The 22,117-nt window shown below is 26.7% G+C and overlaps 1 protein-coding gene across 1 annotated transcript in view; it reads left to right on the forward strand.

The window, feature by feature from the left end:
* The window catches only part of LOC119689911 (cAMP-dependent protein kinase catalytic subunit 1), a 39,154-nt gene extending 34,263 nt beyond the window's left edge, over positions 1-4,891 (forward strand). Inside the window, exon 2 of the mRNA XM_038104843.1 lies at positions 4,721-4,891. The gene's annotated coding sequence lies outside the window, so the exon portion shown is untranslated. The remainder of the gene's footprint in view (positions 1-4,720) is intronic.
* The last annotated feature ends 17,226 nt before the right edge of the window (positions 4,892-22,117 follow it).

The following is a 22,117-nucleotide window of genomic DNA, read 5'->3' on the forward strand; positions in this document are numbered from 1 at the left end:
TCATCGCTCAGACACCATATTCGCCAGAACTGGATTCGTTGGACTTTTTCCTGTTCCCGAAACTCAAATTGCCCCTTCGTGGTAAGCGTTTTGAGTCGATTGAATCGGTAAAAGAGAATTCGCTAAAGGAACTAAAAGCCATACCTTCACGGGCCTACGAAAAGTGTATGGAAGATTGGGTTAAGCGTTGGCATATGTGTATCGCTTCAGAAGGAGCATATTTTGAAGAAGATAAAATAAATTTGGAATAAAATGTAAATTTGTGTGTTTTATTTGCAAAATCCGAGAACTTTTTGAGCAGAAATAAAACTCTTAACTAACAAGACCATATTAAATTGATTTTTAATGTCCGCGTTGATGAAAGAAACTAAATTCTTAATATAAATATATATTCTTAATATAGTTTTTAATAGATAGTTTTTTCGAACAGTAGTAAATTACAACAACAAAATTTTATTATTTATTAATTAGTTAAATTTTTGGCTGACCATAGCCATATTGTTTGTGTATCGCTTCACATTGTTTGTTTATCCGAAGGTTTTAACAATACAAGGAAATGAAAACATAACAGAAAAAAATTCTGACATAGCGACCTCGACTACGTTAAATAAGAAAATCTTAAAAACCGAACTATATTAAAAAGTGCTGTGAAAAATGGTGCTTAAAAGAGTAGTCTACTATCGTGTCGCAATATTGGCTAAATACGTTTTATTGATTTCATACCTATATAGTAATATGTGAGAACACTATTGTTTAAACTTTTTTTATTCAGAATAAATGACTTGGTATTTATTCGATTTAGTCTTTCGTATTAATTTCTGATTATTTTTTAATTTCTATCCAAATTTTTTTTTGTCTATTTTACACTACTACACAAGTAAGAAGGGATCTTTCATTTTTATTTTTTAGAATACAGCGGAGACTAATATAATGTTTAAGCAATTAATTTAATAAATGATAAACTGATTCGAATTTAAAAATAAACTGTGATATTCGAGCGAATCATTTTGCTATTCCAAATGCCTAAAATACTGGCAACGGTTATATTTAGTTTGGGCTTATATACTACAAAAACATTAATATATATATTTAATTCATTTGCTTAAGAAGCCTCTATAAAAATGAATATTTTAAATTAAAAAATTAATTTAAAAAAATTTTTTTTTAAAGAGATCATGCAAAATATATACATCTTTATAAAAATATTTTCAAATCAAAGAAAATATAAATAAAATGTGGAAAATGTGTAGTCACTGACATACTGTCGCGATAGAAAAGACTTGAAACAACTATCAATACATTAGATCTCATTGGGCTTTAGTTTTATTTTATTACATTTTTTTTTAAAAAATATTTAATAAACACAGTCTATCCTAGACCCGATGAGATTAGTCTCCAGGAAAATACAGGGTGTTAATCAATTTAAGTTTTATTCTTGTTCATCCTAAATAGTCTTCTTTTAAGTCCACACAGTGCTGGAAACAGTCGACGGCTTTTTCTAAGCAATTTTGATACTCATCGGACGAAATTGCTTTCAGTATGCCGGTCGAAGATTTTTATACAACAGGAATAATATCGAAACAAGTTTCTTTATAGTAAATTTCAGTTTGGGAATGAACGATAAGAGTTATGCATATTTTTTTTGGTCAAGAACACACATTCCATAATACTTTTGTAATATGATGTATAATCGTGCTTGGGCCTTGGTATTTCGATCACACCTGTCGAATTTTGGTCGCAAACAGTTTAGAACTTTCAAATAATATTCTACGTTCACCATTAGAACTTCTAGGACAAATTTAGTGTGAACAATTTCATTTAAACCTAAGAAATTCATCAACATGGTTTTAATTTTACCATTTTACCAAAGCGTAAATTTTTCTCTTATAGACTCTTTAACATACATGAGTTTTACATCGCACTTTGACATTTTAGGCTCATATTTGAAACGTCAATAGTTACAATGGCTTTTAACATGATTTTGCAATAGCAGACTTTCTATTTTTTCGTTAGAGTGTAAAGAGGAACCACGTGCAGACCAGATTATTGGTTTATCCAAAACTTCGTCTAAAATTTGATTAACTGAACTAATCGATTATGGCTCAAACATTAAACTCGATAATATTCGAGTTTACTCGAAGATGTTTGAAGAGCTTAAAGATGTTTGAGATACTTAAAGATGCTCTATAAACTTAAAAGTGTTCAAATTGGTTAGCAAGTAAATCTGCTTTATATTTCATCATACCTTTTACACTAAAAAATGTAGAAAGGATATACATATTACGTTTGTCACGATTATTGTAACGAATTGAAGAAAACGTCGTACCACATAAAATGTATTTAGAATTATATATATTATATAAATTATATATTATTATATCTTTTATAAATTATATATTTTTGATCAGCTCGACGATTTGCGTTTATTTGGTCCCCTTCGTTTGTGTGCCTCTGTGTTATAGTTCAAACTAGTCCTACAGTTTTTTAAGCTATTCAATAGAAACTTTTATTTACCTGATTGGCCAAAGTCGGGTTAGTATATACATTGTGACCGAAAAGCTTTCGGAAATTCTCATTTAAAATTCGCGCGCTGTATATTTTTCGATATTTTAAGTTTATGTAGTTTGCAGCACTGTCCTTCAATTACTATGCCAAAAATGAGCGCGATCTGTCGGACAGTTCGTTTACGGCAGCTGTTGAAACCAGTTCACCTCAGTAGTGCGTTGCGAAAAAAACAATGGAAAAAAATATTGAACAAAGAGTTTGCATCAAATTTTGTTTTTCGAACGAAATTTCGTGTGCAGAATCGTTGCGAATGCTACAAAAGGCTTATGGGGAATCAGTTTTATCGAAAACTCAAGTTTATGAGTGGTACAAAGCCTTTCAGGACTGTCGTACGACCGTCGAAGACATGCCGCGTTCTGGACGACCTTCGACCTCTACCACCGACGAAAACATTGAAAAGGCAAAGGAAATCGTGTTCAAAAATCCTCATGTGAGTGTTAGAGAGATAGCACGAGAGCTAGGCATCGGTCGTGAGATGGCTCGTTTGATTTTGGTGGACAATTTGTGTATGCGACGTGTCAACGCCCGGCTTGTTCCGATTCACCTCAATTTGTTCAACATTATCAACGATTTTAAGGCCAAACATTCAATAAATACCATCGAACAGCCACCGTATTCACCTGATCTTGCACCGTGTGACTTTTTCCTGTTTCCCAACCTCAAATTACCACTCAGAGGAACGCGTTTTGAATCCATAGAAGACGTAAAACAGAATTCGCAGAGGGAACTCAAAGCCATACCGGAAAGCGCCTATAAAAAATGTTTTGATGATTGGAAGAAACGTTGGCATTTGTGTATCGCTTCTAATGGAGCATATTTTGAAGGAGATAAAATAAATATTGATGAAGATTAAGAATTTTGCGTTTTATTTAAAATTTCCGGAAACCTTTCGGTCACAATGTATTATAGCTGCCAATATAAACTAAACAATTGGATGTGATTTTACTCTATTTTTGATAAAGATATTCAAATTTTGTACAGTATGTACTTATATTCATAAAAGAAAACGTACAAAATTTCATATCGGTTGAGATTTAGGTACAGCTTGCATATAAACTGATAATGCAGACACATGTATTTGTTAGAAAAATTTTTACATTTTTCGATATATGTACTTCAAATTTAGAATTCAAGAAAAATTTATAGAACAAAGCCTATGTAATAAAAGTGGGCTTGATCGGTTTGTTTTTTCAAACCGCATATCAAGCTCGCATATAAAATGATTTAGAAACATGTTTTTTTTTTAGAAAAAATTCTTTATTTTTCAATGTATTCTCTAAGTGAGAAAATTTTATCGATTTGTTCAGATTTGGCTATAGTTGTCTTTAAACTGATACTTCAGATTCATTTTATTCTATTTTTATACGCTTCAAATAGGATTAAACAAGGACATTTAACAGAGATGTTGGCATCACTGTTGCAATCTTACTTACTTACTTACATTATTAGTCTTTACAGAAGTGAATACTCCTTAGACGCGTTCACTAGTCTCTGCTAGCCCGATTAATGGCTTATTATCGCCAGTTGGTACTGAGTGCTGAGTGCCTGGTTGGTCGCCTGGTTCTTCAACCGAAAATGTGAACATCATCTGCTACGATAACAGCGGATATCAAGTCAAACACCTTTCTAACCGTAGCTTTTTCTTTCTTTTTCACGAAATTTTTCATTTAACTATGTCAATGTCGCGGTTAAGCTCACTGTAGTTGCAGTCACTTCATCCAATTTAATTACGCTTTCTTAATGTTTTCTTTACAATTTTTGTAAATTTTTAAAATATTTTTTCCACGGCTTTTGATATATTTTCCAAACATTTTTTAAATTTTTCAATTTTGTTTGAATGTTTCTTTACAAATTAATTATCTATCAATGGTTGGAACATTCGTTATAACATATTCGTAACATTTCTTCTTGCAATCTCTTAAATGATTAGAGACTTCATAACTAGTCTATTAGGGTAAGATAGTGGTGTTGTTATTTTGCATATAAATTAGAGACTTTAATAAGCGACATGTTTTTTGCCGCATTTCAGAGCGGCCAAATACCCGAGTTTAGAATAATATATAAATATCTCATTCATATTAAGTAATTAAAAACTATTTTTTTTTATATTGCACAAAAAAAATTATTTATTTCAATATTTTTATTTTCTTTTTAGCTACTTTTTCTTTGGAAAGCGGCAAAACAATGTTACTAAAGCAGCAGGAGCAGTAGAGGCAACAGTAAACGAACAGTAAAACCATCGGGACAAAAATATCTGCAACTCAAAATACAGGAACAATATCGGCAAAAAAATAATAATAACAACAACAACAAAAACAACAACAACGATCACCGTATGGAAATCTTGTAATAAAAACAGTGTTTATAGTTAATTTAGTTCAGAGATTTCCCGAAATTTTGTACTCCGCCATTTGTAGGCAGTCTTTAATTAACGCACACACAATCATATAACACCACCACTCATGCATACACTTAGATATGTGTTCATACGCTCGATAGAAGAGTAGAAAATGAAGCCTTCAAGAAAATATACTGTCAAATTCAGGCTAATATTGTTTTGGATTTATTTATGTCCATTTTTATTCGACTTAAAACCCAATATTATGAAGATAAAGGTGAAAGCGGATAGCTTATAAGGGAGACAAGCACATAGAAACAAAATAATAATAATAATAAAAATTATTGATATAAGTAAATATATTCTACAAACATTTAAAACAAGAAAAAAAGAAAACAGATAGAAAATGAGTAAAAATACGTAAAATTTAAGTTGAAAATTCTAAACAAAATAAACCCTATAAATACACATCAAGTGAATAATAATAAAACAAATTTTACTAACTAAAACATTTGAAATATTAACGCTTATTAATCAAAACAAATTGAAACCGAAGCAAGTAAATATATTAATAACATATTAAATATATTTATACACACAACCACGCCCATAAATCAAAACACACATACAGACAAATGCACACACATGCATTCATATGAAGCAAAACGAGTTGAAACAGATCCTTGTGAAAATAAAATAATATAAAATTGCATGTAAATAGTTAAATATATTTATAATATTAATTAATTAATAAAAGGAATACTACCAGATAAAGCATAGCAAACAAACAAAAATAGGCACTATGAAACTATATATATAAATAAATACACATGCCTTATATACATATATATATAATTTACATATAATATAATATATAATATGTATATAAAATATATAATATGTATATAATATATATAATATGTATATAATATATATATAATATAATAATATATATATAATATGTATATATATATATATAATATGTATATAATAATATATATAATATGTATATAATATATATATATATGTATATAATATATAATATTATATGTAATATTAATATATAATATATTATTATTATGTATATATATATATATAATAATATGTAATATATATAATATAATATATTATATGTATATATATATATATAATATGTATATATAATATATATAATATGTATATAATATATATATAATATGTATATAATATATATATAATATGTATATAATATATATATAATATGTATATAATATATATATAATATATACATAAATATACGTTATCGTATATATATAAATATATAAATAATATATACATAAATATATATATAATATATACATAAATATATGTTATCATATATATATAAATATATATATATACATAAAAATACATATAATTATCAGTATATATATAATAATTATGATTGAATATATATATTTATATATATATTTTAATAGTTATAATTAAAAATATATATATCTGAAAATTATAAGCATAAATATATATATATATATGTGTATATATAATAACTATAATTATAAATACATGTATATATAATAATCACAATTATTAATATGTATATATTTTTATAATTATAATTATTATATATATATGGTATATATTGTTAAATATATATAATTATATATATATGGTATATATTGTTAAATATATATGATTTTATATATATAGTATATGTTATTAAATATATAGATATATGTATATATGGCTTGTATGTTTTAGGAGCATAAAACAGCAGGAGGGAGTGCAGTGAAATTTATTTATAAAAGTCACTAAAAAGACAAATATGTCGCAATAGTCGTAAGAGCAAATTAATATAAGATTAAAAATCATATTGAAGAGAGAGAATAATCCCATTAAATACTATATAATAAAATAATATTATATAATTGAATAATAATTGTAAGTTGTAAGTGTGTAATAATAAGCATTAAAATAACAGATAATGAAAAAAAGAAAAAACAAAAAATTAAAAAGAAATTATGGCAAAGAAATTGGGGTAAAAAGAAAACAAAGATTTTAGTACTAAGCTTCTATGGAGAAAATATTAAAATAATCTTCTGAATACAAATTTTTTTTTTTAAATTTAACTAAAATCTTATAGAAAATGATATATTTAATACAAAAACAATCAATCAAAAAATTTACTTATCAGTAATTAAAATGCAAACAACCAGTAAATAAACCAACAAATCAATCAATTTATGTTTAAATATTTTTACGATTAATTACGTTCCATAAGAAGAAAATGGTAAAAGCTTCTGGAACAATATCCAAAAAATGAATAAATAAATTTTAGTTTCAACTAAAATACTGAGCTAAATTTAGGAGAGAAACTAATTGATTAGATTGATTAATATAGAACTTCTGCCAACTCAGTTTATGAAAATGAATAAGACAAAGCACACGCATTATTTATCTTAACTTTCATTTTAAAATTAATTAAAATTATTTAAAAAACAATTAATTTTTTTGCACTTTGTAATATTCTTTGTACTTTTTCTAATTGAATTTTGACTTATTATTTTGATTAAATATTAGAAAAATACAGAAGTTTATAGTTAAGAACTGCAATGAAACAAAAGTAATCAAAAGATAAAAAACTAAAATTTTTGGATAAATACCTCAAACCATTGTTTACCTCAGAAATAAAAATGGGATTGTACACCCCACAGTTTATCGATTGCATGATGAAATGCAGTGATGGTAATAAAAAAGTCCCCAACATAAAAAAAAATATGCTGCGTAAAATTTCCATTGTACCTAACAAAATTAGAACAAATTGCAAAGACCAGAGTGTGAATGAACCTGCCATTTATAAAACTCAGAAAATTTTTTTTTTTTTACAAAAACATTAAACATATGAGAATATTAAAAATGAAAAACCTTTATATTGAATTTTTTTAATGAAAGAGGTATGTGTCGTTTTAAAATATAAAAAAAAATTTATACTAATTATAAGTTAGTAAATTTATATATAAATTGAACGGATATGAATTAAAAACTGAAACAACTACGGATTTTGTATTAAAGCAGTAACTTATAAAAAAATATATTTACAATTTTGTTATTACTACTAAATTCATTTTTACTCCCTATCTTCGTTTTTGTCTCCATCTCTACTCTTAAATCAAACATTTCCTCAATTTCTGTTTCTCATGTTCCTGCTCCTTGCGCTTCTACATCCATTTTAAAAGCCATCGTAGAAGAACTTTTTATCATTGCTAAACTTTCAGTTAGTATAACTAAATCTATATTGTTAAAAAAATGTGTCAATAACCGCATACAGAAGCTACACATAAAGTAAGTAATGCCTTCTTGTTGCATTTTATAGTATATATATAATATACATATAATATCGTATATAAATAATATAATAAATATATAAAATAATATATATGTAGTATTATATGTATATAATACAAAATACATATAATATAATATATATATAATATATTATATATAATATATTATATATAATATATTATATATAATATATATATAATATAATATTTATACAATATAATATAATATATAATAATATTATATTTTTATATTAATTTATATTATACATATGTATAAAATATATTTGTATTATATGTATTTATATGTGATGCTTATAAATATATATATACTATATATATATATATTAATATATATAATATGATATATTAATATATTATATATAATATAATATATTAATATATTATATATAATATAATATATTAATATATTATATATAATATTAATATATTATATATAATATAATATATTAATATATTATATATATTAATATATATATATATATATATATTCGTTTTTGATGAAAAGTACTCCGTATATGTATATATTGTAATAAAAAAGTTCCTATATATACATAAACAAATAAGGAATATAAGTATATAGAAGTACTATATATGTCTATAATGTTACATATTAATAAATAATATAAAAGAGTACTATCTATATGTATAAACTAAATCCATTTTTTGACTTTGAAGATTACTTTTGTAGCGCTACTTACAAATATTTAATTTTTACTCAAGCAACATACATATTTTTCAACTTAGTCAAGAATATAAAAAATGTTTTAATAATTTTTGTAGATTGTTATTGAACTTTATAATTATTTCTTAGGACTTATCATTTAGTGGTTTTTCATTGAAGAATATAAGTAGCAAAACAGCAAACCATAGCTTAATGCTTTCTTTATTAAATTTAGTTTTCATTTAAACCTGGAGACAAGTTCAATATTTAAATTTAGCACTTTATAATATATATAATAAGTATATGAGTTTTGAACTGTTTAACTTACTGTCCTTCATCTTGATAAAATTTAGTATTCTGAATAGTTTTAGTGTGCTTCAGAAGTGTAAGGCATTCGATCTAGTGTCAGCTTAAGTACGCTCTAAAGGTAATGAAAAATATTAAGTAATTTAGTGTGTACTGTTGTGTGTTTTAGCAGAGTTCTTGTGTTTTTTTTTTGTAAATCCTTATAGAGGGTTCTCAGTCATCGTTCTTTAAACAGGGACTAATGACAAAAAAGTGTATAAAGTAAACTTATACTATTCAATATAAAAAAATATATTTATTAAAATTATTTAATAAATTTACAATGTAAATTTTTGGTTGATCTGTTTGTTCGCTATAAAAATATATTTAATTAATAATATTTTATTTCTTATACAAAATGTTTATAACTAAAAGTGCAAATATTTGTTTTTTATTTTTATTGTGTTGAATTGATTTATATTTTATTTGTTAATATTATGAAAACTATTTAATTTTCTGTAAAGTTTTAATTTAATTTATTATGTGAAAATACATATATATATATTATAAATATTTTTTAATTATTTAATATTTAGTTACTCTTGTTAGAAATAAACATACATAAATATCACTTAAATATTTATAGTTTTTGTTTTAAAATTGTAAGAAATATATTTTAAAATAATTTGTGTTATAGAAGAAAGAAATATACAAATTCATGTATAAAAGTTTTATTCAATTTTAGTAAAATTTTTCTTAGAAAATTGCGATATTTTGTAAATTGTTATTATTTCATATATTAATGTTTTATTCTTTTATTAACAAATTCTGAGCATCACATATTTTAAGTTGTTTAATTTTAATAAAATTGAAACAAATTTTAATTTCAAATGAAGTAAAACATGTTCATGTACACAATAAAATTAATAAAAATGTTAAAACAATTTTACTTATAAATAAAATGGACGTAAATTTAATTAGAAATAATCAACAGGAAACAGGAAAGAGCAGGAAATCAATTTTAAGCTTAAGCGATGGCGATTTTAATAAATACAAAAAATTGCAGTAGGTTTGAATTTGAAAGTCAAGTATTCATTTTCAACTTTTCATGCCTAAAGGCCTGACCTGACCCATTTGCAATTTAAGGAAAAATTTTAAAGGTGACCAATCTTAATGAGACAAAAAAGGAGACGGTTTTTCTTAAAGCTAAAGAAGCTCTTGAATATAAAGGTTTTCTCGACCCCAACACATTAAACTAGTTTATGTTAAATTGGTTTATGTATTTAATAAATTGTCATTGTTGCTGATAATGGAAGTAGTTTATTTTTCAAACTAGTTTCAAATGCAGATCCACATTTAAATTTATATACGGTAGTTTTTTCGATAGTCAGTTTACAAGCGTTTTTGACATAAAAGCAAAATTAGATTTTCGTCTATCGTAAAAAGTTAATCTGTTTTCAGTTAACAAGGCTTGTTTAGGTTAGGCCTTAGGTTAGGTTAGGTTAGGGGTATACCGATGATCCTAAGGATCCAGTTAGGCCTATTTGCCTATTGTGTTATCGCATAAGAAACCCAGAGGTTTAAAAACCACCTTAAATTTTTAACAGAGTTTAAAGTGCTTTTTAGAAGGCCGTCTTGGAGTTGGTAAAGCTCTTCGAAAAATATTTTTATTTTTATACATATATTTTTTATAGTGTTTATACGGTAGAACACAATTTTTTTTTGCAAAAATTTCATTTTTAGGTCAATAACTGTTATTAGGCCATATTTTAAAGCTCATTATTTAACTGAATATTAAACGTTTTGAATGTAAGGCTATTTAGCTTACATTAGGTCATACTCCCATTACAAAATGGAGACATACTTCAAAGCTTATCAGATACTCACGCAACACAAATGAAGGTAACTTTGATTGTAATTTTGCTACTTTGGCTTACTTCATTTACAGCTTGTTCACACAGCAAATCTTGATTCTTTCTTAATTTTTTTTATCTTATTATTAAATATCGTTACACGATTGTACTGCTTACGAACGAGTCTATGAATTACGAACTAAATTTTTATTTGAGTTTTTACGAATCACAATTTAATCGTAATTTTTTGGTTGTAGCACTTTTTGTATGAAATCGGGGTTTTAACTGAAATTTTGTAATTGAAATTCAATAGAATTAAAAATCATAAAACTGCGATTACTTGTGTTGTGGGAATAGGCTATAATTATATTCTATTAATACACTAAACGAATCTACCAGAGTATATAAACCGAATCTACCGAATCTAAATACATGGCACATACCTAGAAGATATGCTTACTTTCAGATTCTAAACAATATTCTCTATAAAAATTTTAGTTGTTTAAAATTCATTGTTTTTTTATTTGTCATCATTAAATAAGGCTTCTTCTTACAATATTTTATTTCGTGCTGAATAATTTTTAAATTCGACTTTTCGTCGAACATTTTTCGTGCATTGCGGGTACTTACAAAATAAAAAAAAAAAAAAACAAAAAAGAAACAAATTGAAGAAATAGATTAACTAATAAGTAAAAGCAACTTACTGAATATTTATAAGAATAATAACAAAATAATAATTTGCAATAAAAAAAAGCGCTTAAATTTTATTGATTTTTTGTTATTGAATTGATTGTTGCAAAATAATTTTAATGAATAAAAATACTTTTCATTTTTATAAATAAATTATCAAACGTGTCTTGACTCGTAAATTAAACACCATTATTGATGTCATAATATATTAAATAAAAACCAAAAAAAAATTAGTAACAGCAATATATACCGTGAGTAAAAAATAATAATTTAATAAATAAATAGAATCGTTAAATCAGCTAAAATTATTCCAAAATAGTAGTAAAAATAAAACGCCATCTTTCGGAAGTTAAATAAAAGCAATAATATCCACCGAACATCGTCGTTGTACATACAAATGATTAATCGTCATTATCATTATCCATTACCAATTACCAATTGTAACCTCAAATACCAGGCAACCTCAAATATTAGATCTGTTGAGCGTTGATATGGCGGTTAGCTTGCGATTTGGCTTGAAAAAAAAAATGTAGAAATTTTTAACTAGAAAACGGATAAAGAGATTGAGAGAGAAAATTAAGTTTTAGGGATTAAGGATTAATATTAATACTTATAGTGATAAAATAACTTCAGAGTCATAAAGCATTATGGAAATATTTCAATATGCTTAAATGCCGATATGTTTTCATAACTAATACTTTTGTGTCGTTCACTTCAAATACAAATTTCTTTCAAAAATTCTGAGATGAATTCTATAAAAACTTCTAATCCAATGGAATATGTAAAAAACATTATTGAAAATGTTATAAAAATATTATATATATATGAGTCTATAAGTAGAGAGATGTATGTACTTTAATATAATATTCTTTAGATCTATATTGCATAATTGACAAAAATTTATGGTAATTTTTGTGGAACAGTCAAGTTAAATTTTGCTATCTGTGAAAAATTCTATAATAATGTTTTAAGCACAGAAAACCAGACAGATACTCAGAATGAACTTTACTTTTAGTAAGTCAATTTAGTTTCATGTGGACGGCCTAGGTTTTATTTCAAACTATTTTAAACTATTTTTTTAAATAAATGGATTAGTTTATCTAATCTTAATTAATGAAATGCTATGCACAAATGAATGAAATGCTATCCCTAATACTTCCGTGCTATTCTTAATCCTTCTGTATCCCGCATGGTTTAATCCTGTAAACATTCAGCTAAAAGCAGAAAAAGCCTAAGTAGAACCTATAGTTAAAAATTTTAGAATGATTTTATATTCACTTAAGAAATGTCAATTTCACTTACTACCTATTATAGGAAAGCTAAACCCCTAACCCTTCTGTTACTTTTGTTATTGTACTGCCCTTTGTAATGGAATTCTCTAATGAATGTGCAAAAGTAAACGGAGATATATATATATATAACACTAACAACTTTTATTCAAATTTTTATGCTAACAAGTAACAGACCTAGGCTGGGTGCTAAACCCAAACACATAAATCTTAAATTTCAATTTCGGCCAGACGGTTTCATTAGTGATGTTTATCTTGCACTATAGCGATCGTTAACCATATATTTTTAGTTAAACAGCTAAGGCGGAATATCACTGGTTTTAAAATACGATATGTATATTATTATGCTATTATGCTAGTCTTTTTGGAACTCATAGAGTAACTTACTAAAAAATTGTCAAAATTTCCTTTTATGTACGACTATTAGTTTTGCATGTCCATCAAGTTTTAAAGGGCATTGATCTTATAATTCTATAATGAATTAATAAAATAATAAAATAAGTTAGGGCATATACATACACATATAAAGATTTTGGCAAATCTTTTTCAATAGAAAAATAAGTTTTTTTTATTAAATGTGTGTCTATATAAATGGACTGTAAAATGTTATTTAGAGCACAGTAGCTCCTAAACAAGTTAATCTATTCAAATGACCTCTCAATTCTCAGGTGCGTAAAAATAAATTGCTCCTAGCAAAGGAAACAACGTCGTATAAATTAAAAATAAAAAAAAATCAACTCGGTTTTTTTAAGGTATGAGCCATATCAGCGCTGGTAAATAACAGATCATACCTCAGCGATTACAATGAAAAACGTAACCAGGGCCCGGGCTTGGAAAAAAACCAAGTCTTTTAATATACGTAATGTGTTATAAAAATTTGTTCAATTTAATTAGTAAAGTTAATAGAAACTTACAAATTAGTGTGTGTATGTGTGTATTTTTTTATTAATTATTAGAATTTATATATGAATAAAACCAATTCAATAAAATAACTGTATATACCTATACAAATATATACATTTGTAGATACATATAGATATAAATATGTATGTATATATATATGCATGTGGATATAGACAAATATATATGTTTATGTGTGTTTGTGCATATGTATATATATATATGCATATTTAGAAGAATATATAAACATAAATATATATTATTATATATTTATGTATATGTTTATTATAATGACTATATATATTTAGCTCATTCAAACACATACTAATTGGTCAGTCAAACACACATATTTAAAAGTATGTATAAGCTTAAACATATATTATATATTTGTTTGTATGTTTGTTTTTATGACTAAATATATTTAGGTCATAAAAATTCATATGATATGTGTATATATAACTACGAATATGTATATATCTATATGTATACATATATATATATATATATATATAGATATATATATATATATATTGATATTTATACACACATAAATATTTTCATGAAAAATGAATATAAATATATTTAAATATGTGTATAAATATCAATATATATGTACTTGTACTTATATATATTAATAAATATAAATATATAAATATATGTTGATACAGATATACATGTATATATATATATATATATATATATATATATATATATATATATATATATATATATATATATTTATTTATATATATGTGCATGTATATATATTTATATAAAGGTATATTACAGAAAAAATAAAATTTTTGTATAACATAACCTAGCTCATAAAAAAGCAATAATATCAAGTTAAAAATATTTAATATTAATAATTGATTATATTGTATTGATAGAAGGGATTATTATTAATAACTCATATTGATTTATTTAAATATATAAAATAATCCAGTAATATATTACTAATATTCTAAAGCATCAATTCTTAATATTATTAACATATTAGAATATAACAACAATTTTAAACTGCAGAAGAGCCAATATTTCTATGGAACAATTTCAGAATAAAAAAAAATTATTTAATGTTAATATGAAATACAAAAATATAGGTTATTTAGAAGCATATATACCTATTCATATACATAATTAGAAACTTATAAATGAGAAAACCAAGTCGATGTGAATTTGTAGTAATAAGTATTAAAAATGATTTATAATAATTTTCGTAAATAAAATTAAATAAACTATATATAAATGAAAAAAAAAAAATGAAATTCAAGCGCAATATTTTTTAAATATAAAAATAAAAAAATACCACGTATATTAAATTTTTATATACACTTAATAAATAAACAATTTAATATATAAATATATATATTTACGGTTTGCAGCTAAAAACTTAGTGTTTTAATTAAAAATAAAATGACTTTAAATTATTTATAAGCGTTATGAAAATGATTTAATAAAATTTTAGAAACAAACAAAACTGCAGAAATGGTCAGAAATTGTCACAAAGTAAAATGAAATAGTTTGATACAGAATATAGGGAAATAATTATTTTAATTTTGCAATAAAAATATAGAATAATATTGTATGAGGAATAAATGCTAAAGTGTTATTAATATTTTTTTAGAGTGTTATAAACGCTTTAGGTCATTAAAAAATATATAATTTGCTTTAAAATATAAATAAAATATAATTATATGTGTACATAAGGAATATAATTAGTAGGCACTTTCACAATTTTTTCAAAGTAAGAGATCACTTCTTTTGTAAATCAAAATAATTATTGAAAATGTTGTGTTTGTTTAAAATTGCATTGAAAATAATCATAAATTTAAAAAATACTCCAAATTTCGATTTTCACCACAATAATTAATTAATAATTTGTATAACAAAATATTCACCACGCACATATATATACATACGAGTACATACATTTACATAGATTGCAACACATAACCACGCCATGAATAAAAATACTGTAAACTAATTAAATTATAGATTTAAATAAAAATTAAGTCTATAATTACATTTCATTTCAAAAAAAAAAAAATTAATAAAAATTTTGACAAAATTTCTCAACAAAGTAATATATACATATATATATATATTCTAAAAACCAAATTTAAAACAGATGTGTATTTACAAATTAAGTAAAATTATAAACATACTAAAGTTTTCCACAAAATTTTTAAAAAGGAATAAGTAAACAATAATTTATTTATATAAAAGATGATTAGCAAAAAAAATGTATAATGTAAAAATTCAATTCCAGTAAAATCTCGCTTATTTATGTATTGTATTCGCATATTTCTCTACTTCACAGTACACCAAATCGCATCATAACTCAACACAACACACCACAATTCACCTTTGATCACCACTAATCACCATTAATCATCATACATCACGAACATATGTATATCGCCAATCAACCTTTACATTGGCTGATTGAATACAAACTCAACACACTATGAAGCTCGATTTTTAAAATTCATTACTATTGATAAACATACGTAGAAACTGTAAAATGAAACAAAATGTAAAATGAATACTTTTGAAATGAAAAATCATTAATGAAAATCCACAGACAAATCCAATATAAGAACAACAAAAAGTATATCAAATAAATTAAGTTATCTAGTTCAAAAATTTGATCAAAATTAAGAATGACATCGCTACAACAAATAAAATGTTACCAACAGAAAAACGTAATATATTAAAAAAATTGAATAAAAATAAATACATTAAAATAACAATTAATAAAGTGAATAATAAAAATGTGACGACTCTGTCTTTTATTTATGTTCAGGGAATAAAATGAGATTTATTAATTAAGTTATGATTCAAGATCTCAATTTTTGACATGTGATATTTGAAATATGCACGCATAAGTAACGTTGCTCATTATGGAAATTTTGAACAGTACATATTAGGCCTGTTCCACGAGCTACTCGTAGTAAAACTCAAGTAAAACACAAGTAAAGTAAAAACTGAGAGCGTAACATAAATAAAATGGCAAATTTCGCTCTTTACACAGATTTTCATGAAACAGCTTTGTGTAAAATCTGGTGAAAACAAATACAAAAATTTAAATTCAAACCGAAACAGCTGATCCTTACATCACACAAATTTTACTTAAAATAAAATGTACGAGTAAAGTCTGTGTAGCATTTTCAAATTTCGACAGGGATGTTACACTCTCTCAGATGCTCTCATTTACTCGAAAATTTGCTGGTGGAACGCACTTGTGTATACACACTGTTACTCTATTATCAGTGTTACAGACCTATTACAAAAAATTTGAAATAGTTTTAATTTGAACACCATTTATTACTTACTTACTTAGTTGACTGTTATAGACGTGAGTCGTCTTTGGTCGCGTCCAACAGCTTCTGCCAGTCAACCGAATCAGTGACTTGTTATCGCCAGTTGTTAGTCCGAAGCGCCATCATGACATTGGTCACCTGGTCCTTCTACCGAAAATGCAGGCGTAATCTATGCGTTTTTTACCAGCAAGTATCAAATCAAACATCTTCTAGCCGGACCATTTGTTCCCATTCGGACGACATGACCAAATCAGCGAAGACGCTGAATTTTTATGAGCTTAACTATATTAATGTCGAGGTATAACTCATGCAGCTCTTCGTTTCATCAAATCCGATACTTTTTACCAATGCGTAAAGGACCATAAATACCAGAATGCTTTTAACGCCTACTCATACACACTTTTATACTTTTTGATTTTCCAAACTTCTGCACCATACATCAGGACAGGCATGATAAGAGACTTATATAGCGATAATTTTGTTTGTTAAGAGCGAGCTTTATTACTCAATTGCATACTTAGTCATAAGTAACATCTGTTGGTAAGAATACCGCAGTTTATATTACTTTACTTAATCAAAATCATATTTATGAGGAATGAATTTTTTTTTTTTTTGCGGCAAGAAGGAGTGGAATGCCTACGCACTGGTCACGATCCGGCTCCCCGGAAAGTGAGTGTCCGACTCGCACGGACTAAACCAACTCCTCCAAATTCCTAGAGACCTTGTCATACCCCGGAACTACGTTAGTATTACTTCAAGGTAGGGTCTCTATTAGTCATTTAAGACTTCCATCGGTGTGACCTACGTCCAGGCCCCGCTACTGCTGCAGGTGAGTAACCTTATCCTTCATCTTAGTGCAGTTTGTTCTGTTTTCGAACATTTTTTCCATTACCGTCCTGGGAGAGAAAAAACCAATTTGCGCTGCTAGTGCTTCTCGTTCGAGCAACCACTTATTGCACTCAAAAAATGTGTAAAGCTGTTAAAATATCCATGTCCCGAAAGAAACTGTGTAAGGTAGTAGTTAATCTCGCCAAAGTCTCTTGCTAGCCAGTTTTTTAGATCTGGGATAAGCCTTTCGGTCCATTGTCCACGGTTATCTGAGTCCTAGCGTTGCTGCCATATTGCAGTATGGTTCTGTGCCTTACCAACTGCTTGTCAATGTTGTTATTTCCCATGCGTTTTGCCTGCCAACATACTTTTCGCTCTTGAGCCCGCAGCTCGATGGGAATATTTCCATTAATCACTAGTGCCGCCATTTCTGAAACGATGTGGTACGCTGAAGATATCCTCAGAGCTGCTGTTCACTGCACTGACGCTAACGCTCTTCTTCAGTATTTTGGGTGTAGTGCGTCTGCCCATATTTCGCTTCCGTATAGAAGAATGGAGCTTATCGTAGCCATGAGGAGCTGTCTTTTACTCAGTATGGGTCCTCTTATGTTTGCCATAAGTCTGCTCAGTGCTGTTGTAGTTTTTACCGCTTTAGATACCGTTTCCTTAATCTGAGCCCAGAATGTTAGTCTAGAGTCCAGTCGAAGACCTAAATATTTGACTGTTTTCTGCGACATTATAGTTTCGTCGCATACTCGCATCTCGACTGCTAGCTGTATATGCTTTTTTGTGAGAAAGATCAGCTCTGTTTTCTCCTCAGCGAGTTTGAATCCGTGGTCCTTCAACTATTCCTGTGTTTGCATCATTACCATGTTTAGCTTTCGTTGTGCTTCTTCTGTATTTCTTGCCTTTATCACTGCTGCTACATCATCTGCAAATGCCACCAGATGTGTATCATTCAGCATTTCCAGCTCTAAGATACCATCATTCCACAGCTTAGGTCCGAGAACGGATCCTTGCGCTACTTCTTATGTGATCTGTTTTTCTTTTGGTCCATCGTGAGTGTCGTAGACTAGCACGTGGTTTTTCAAATAGCTAGCTATTACATTCATCAGATAGCGTGGAACTCTAAACTTACTTTCTAGTGTATCGAGAATATCAACCCATCTTACACTATTGAACACGTATTGAACGTCAAGTTTTGCAAGCAAAACAATATTTCTCGAGTAGTGGTTACCAGTCTGTGCAGTCTTTACTGTTTCAACTATATTCTCTATTGTACCTAACGTGCTGCGTCCTGTTCTGAAACCGTGCTGTCTTGGTGACAGACCGCCTGCTAATTCGACTGCTGTTGTAAGACGCGGCTTAATTAGTCTTTCAAGGAGTTTTCCAGCGGTATCGAGTTTGCAGAGTGGTCGGTATGCTTCAGCTCGTTCTGGGTCGCTCTTACCCTTACTGATTAAAGTTGCCTTCTATTAAAGAAGCATTGTATATGTCTATTAGTACATGTGGTCGTTCATTAGCAATCGCTTTAAGTACCTCGGCCAGTATTCCATCTGGCACCGGAGCTTTGTTATTTTTGAGAAAGAATGAATAGAGTCAAAAGTTAGAAAGAATTGATCTCACAAAAATTCTAATGTTTTGCCATGGTTTTGAAACATCTTGAATAGGTGAGATAATCTTCTTGATGGCAAATATTCTTCTATTTCTTCTATAGACTGGCTATTTTTTTAAATTACCATCAAATTTTTTTAAATTACGATAAAATTTACTCAGAATTTATTTATTTTGCTCTATTCTACTCAGAATTATAATAGTAAATTCAAGTTCTAAATAAATAAATGTTGCTGACAAAGACGCATTCAATTAGATTGAATTAACGAATATGACACCTATTGTACACAAATTTTTTTCAAATCTAACACGATATAAAGTATTACTTATTAGACTTAATTAAATATCCAGAACCTCTACAAAAACTCTCTACTCTCTTTGCCAACCGAAGATCTTCTAAAAACACATCCATGTTATTACAAAGATTCTTGATGTTGATGAAGTTTTTAAATTGTGTTAAATTCTTGTATGACCACTTTTAAGAAAACAATTCCACTAATATTTCTCCAATGTAATAATGTAACAATCCTAGCTAATCCTATGTATTCTTCAAGATAGCAACCTGTGAACCTGACTGTCACCAACTGTTAGGTTGATAAAAAAGTTATACATTGTCTATAGTACATAGACGGTTTAAATATATCACACATAAATATCGTAAATTACATCGGATTGCTATTGAAAACAAAATTACGTTAATAGAAATACATCAAAATTCATAAAAAGAACTAAATTTGTTGTATCAAATTATGTACTGGACTTTCAGGGCTTCGACCCGGATTTTTTTCCATTTCGGTTAAAAACAAAAAAATATATCAGTTCGGTTCCGGTTTTTGCTCCAGCAGTTTTCAGTTCTGTTCGGATTCGAAGCCCTGATTTTTTTTTTTCAACTAGTTTGTCAATAAATAATGAATAAGCAAATTAAAGCAGAATTTTGGGTATGTTCTTATGAAGGACGAAGTGTTGAAATGTCGTTTATATTTTGGTTCTATTTTTGACAAATAGATGACGCTTCGCAAATTTTTTGTATGATTTAGTATATCTGAGTTTTGTTTTACTGATGACAGATTATTTTTAATTCCGTCTGACAGTACTTGTAATTAATTTTGTCCAGTATTTTTTGCAGCAAATTATTTTTATTTATAAAAAGCAAACGAGAAAAATTGTTCTTCCTTTGTATATTTAATAGTTTCTGGTTTCTTATTAAAAGCTAAAACATCGTACAGTGGAACCAAATACGTTGCATTTGGTTTGATTTGATTAAGATTAAAATTACTTGAACAGTTGTTATTGATAATATAGATATCTTATCAAAAATAAATATCAAATAAGTAATTAGGTGCTTTTCAAAAACGCTTTAAAAATAACGTGAATTTAATTATGATAATTGATAGTTTCCCAATTAAAATATATTCCAGCTGTTTTGGTATAATACACACGTTTTCATTTTAAGTTGAAGCAGCACTTGTCTTATCTAAGTCCCAAATTTTATAATATCAGTCTGATCCATCAGATATTGCTGTATACATGTACTGTCACGATAATAAGTAACTTAGTAACTTTGAATTTTTCTTCAAGTAGTAAATTATAAGTTCTTATCTCTGTCCGAATAATTAAATAAAACTTTTAACCATATAAGCTTCTGCTTCGGGATTTCAAGAAAACTGCTGATTTGCGTTAACAAAGTATCTCAAATCTTGACATAGAAATAAAGTGCTCTATTAATTGTTCTCAATATAATGAGAAAAACATTTTGACTAAAGAAATATGTCTCTCCATTATCCATCATAAAAACTGTTATAATATTGGCATCTATTTAATATAGTTATTCTAAACGTATTTATATCAAATTGGATGAATAAATCAATTAAAATATTATATGATAAATAATTAATAGTAATTATAGTAATAAGTAATATCAATATGATTGCATAACCAATTTTTAGGTAAACATATTCACTAGAATTTCAAAAGATTTAATCCGTTATATCTATGAACTGAAATCTATGACCTATTTACTTTTTCAAGAAATGCACCCCATATTTATTCACTCAAATTTAAAATGCATTTAAATACCAATAAAAAGATATATCTTAATGGAACTGTGATCACAATGTCAAATTTCAATCATATTTCAGTCTTTCGTTATAAGAAAGGTGGTTTCATATTCTTTAAAGCAGTACGAAAACAATCTACAAGATTTCAGGGGATAAGTTTTACTTTGTTTAAATATAAAGGAAATACCAAAACCTTTTTTTTTATTATTTATATATATCAGTATATCCTTACACGGTAGCAAATATAAGCGTGAACACGTTCATATCTTGTCGCGAAATCCTAACGTAAACCGTGAACACGTTTTATCCCATATACCAAATCATATACATATAGGCGTGAACACGTTTATATCCTTCCACTGTAACA

This window comes from Teleopsis dalmanni, chromosome X, assembly GCF_002237135.1.
Source record: "Teleopsis dalmanni isolate 2A chromosome X, ASM223713v2, whole genome shotgun sequence".
NCBI classification, from domain to species: domain Eukaryota; kingdom Metazoa; phylum Arthropoda; class Insecta; order Diptera; family Diopsidae; genus Teleopsis; species Teleopsis dalmanni.